Source organism: Hemiscyllium ocellatum, chromosome 33 (assembly GCF_020745735.1).
Source record: "Hemiscyllium ocellatum isolate sHemOce1 chromosome 33, sHemOce1.pat.X.cur, whole genome shotgun sequence".
Classification (NCBI taxonomy): Eukaryota; Metazoa; Chordata; class Chondrichthyes; order Orectolobiformes; family Hemiscylliidae; genus Hemiscyllium; species Hemiscyllium ocellatum.
Window position 1 is genome coordinate 19322449 of NC_083433.1, and position 2537 is coordinate 19324985.

The following is a 2537-nucleotide window of genomic DNA, read 5'->3' on the forward strand; positions in this document are numbered from 1 at the left end:
ATCTCAGTGACTCACAGCCAAAGTGAGACGGCGGTGGATCCAGATTTTGATGACAGTATTTCAACGGAGTGAAATCAGGAACAAATTCGGGTGCTGCTTGTTGAAACCCACAGTTTGAGATTTAGTGGGACAGACGTCACGTCCACTTTAATAACACCAGGACTCTGTTTGATTTCCATTGGCTGGAATTTCAGATTGCATGGTTGCTATCAACATTAAAGCATCAAATCTGATTTTCTGTGCCAGTTAGCTGTCACAGATTAAGGGGAGTCGTGGAAAGTGGCTCCTGAGGGAATCGTGTTGGAGCCCAAGTTTGCACAGGTGGTCCCCGAGTTAGGCCAGGTTCTGTCCTTGACTGAAACTGATTAGTACGTGAGTCAGAAGATGATACAGTACGATATAAAATAGTCGTTTGTGAGGAGGAAATGTTTAAAATTAATATTAACATATGGGGTGGCACTGTGGCTCAGTGGTTAGCACTGCTCCCTCACAGAAGGGCTCATGCCCAAAACGTCGATTCTCCTGCTCCTTGGACGCTGCCTGACCTGCTGTGCTTTTCCAGCAACACATTTTCAGCTCACAGCGCCAGGGACCTGGGTTTGATTCCAGCCTCAGGCGACTGTCTGTGTGGAGTTTGCACATTCTCCCCGTGTCTGCGTAGGTTTCCTCTGGGTGCTCCGGTTTCCTCGCACAGTCCAAAGATGTGCAGGTTACGGTGAATTGGCCATGCCAAATTGCCCATAGTGATAGGTACATTAGTCAGAGGTAATTAGAGGGTAGGGGAATGGATCTGGGTGGGTTACTCTTTGAAGGGTCAGTGTGGACTTGTTGGGCCGAAGGGCCTGTTTCCACACTGTAGGGAATCTAATCATCAATTGTAAATTGGAAGCCACTTGCAGTTTCACACTTTTACAGTGAAGGTTAATTCATGTGCCTGACATCAAAATACAGAGTCTTAACTCAGAATTTAGTCATAGCAGAAGACTCCTGGAAGAGCCAAGGGAATGCATTGGGGATATCCTCAAACCTTCCCTGAAAAGGTCAAACATTGCCAAAAAGGAGGTGATCCCTCAGGAAGGCACAGACACAGTCAGAGACTTCATCAGGAAGGGGCAGAGGTAGGGGTCAAGGTATTGGAAGTGATTGAACAGCCCATCTCCCCAACCCCTCAAACAGCACCTGCCCCGTGTGTGGGTCATACTTTGGATTTATCAACCAGCTGCAAACCCATGGAAGTGGACCACCCTCGACCCAGAGACACCGCGTAATAAAGGACAGCCTGTAAGTCGACCTTCCTCATTTTGCCCAGACTCCTTCCATCAGCTCTAGTGTTTGAATCATAGAAACATAGAGGACAGGCACAGGAGGAGGCCATTCGGCCCTTCGAGCGTGCTCCACCATTCACCATGATTACGGCTGATCATCCATAATGCTGCTTTCTCTCGATAACCTTTTCTCCCATTCACCCCAAGTGTTATATCTACCCTTCCCTTGAATACAGCGAATGTTTTGGCATCAACTGTTTTCTGTGACAATTTATTCAGTAGGCCAGCTCTCGCAGGTTGAAGAAATGTCTCCTTATCTCCTGATAAGTTTACCTCTTATCAGGGAACCGAGAGAAATGTTTTTCTCCTTCTAAATAATGCACACGATGCGCATCCTAATAGAATACAATGAGAGAAATGCTGAACTGTTTCTAGCACTATCCGAATGAGTCCCCACTCAATTCAGTCACTGCTCAGAGGTTTACCTGATATTGGGTCATCTGTTGAGCATCCAAAAATTTAACAACATGTTTTGTTGTGACTTGATGATTTTTAGAACATCAGAGATTTTGAATCATATTGTTGTTTATCTTGAAGCAGAGCTAATCCATTAATATAACCCCCAATAATTTCACTCTTACTCTTCCCAGGACAGCGAATCCTGGGTTGAAGTGGACTGAAGAATTGTAACCTCCGTTATTGTTTTATATAACATTCAGCTCAAGGTTATTTTTAAAGAAAATAATGTCCCTGCAAAATATGCGATGTTTTCCTTCCCTTGGGAATTGAACATCTCAAATAGAGATCTAAAATGTTCATCGGGTTTGTTTTGAACACCACATATTCAGCACGGAAACAGACCCTTCAGCCCAACCAGTCCATGCCAACCATAATCCCAAACTAAACTAGTGCCTGCTGCCTGCTCCTGGCCCATGCCCCTCCAAACCTTTCCTATTCACGAACTCATCCAAATGTCCTTTAAACACTGTAACTGTACCCACATCCACCACTTCCTCAGGAAGTCCACTCTGCACACGAATGACTGTGTAAAACAGTTGCCCCTCATGTCTTTTTAAATAGACAATAGACAATACACAATAGGTGCAAGAGTAGGCCATTCTGCCCTTCGAGCCTGCGGCGCCATTCAATATGATCATGGCCGATCAATCCTAATTAGTATCCTCTTCCTGCCTTATCTCCTCTCTCTCCTCTCACCTTAAAAGTATCCCCCCTAGTTGTGAAATCCCCCCACCCCCAGGGAAAAGACACCTG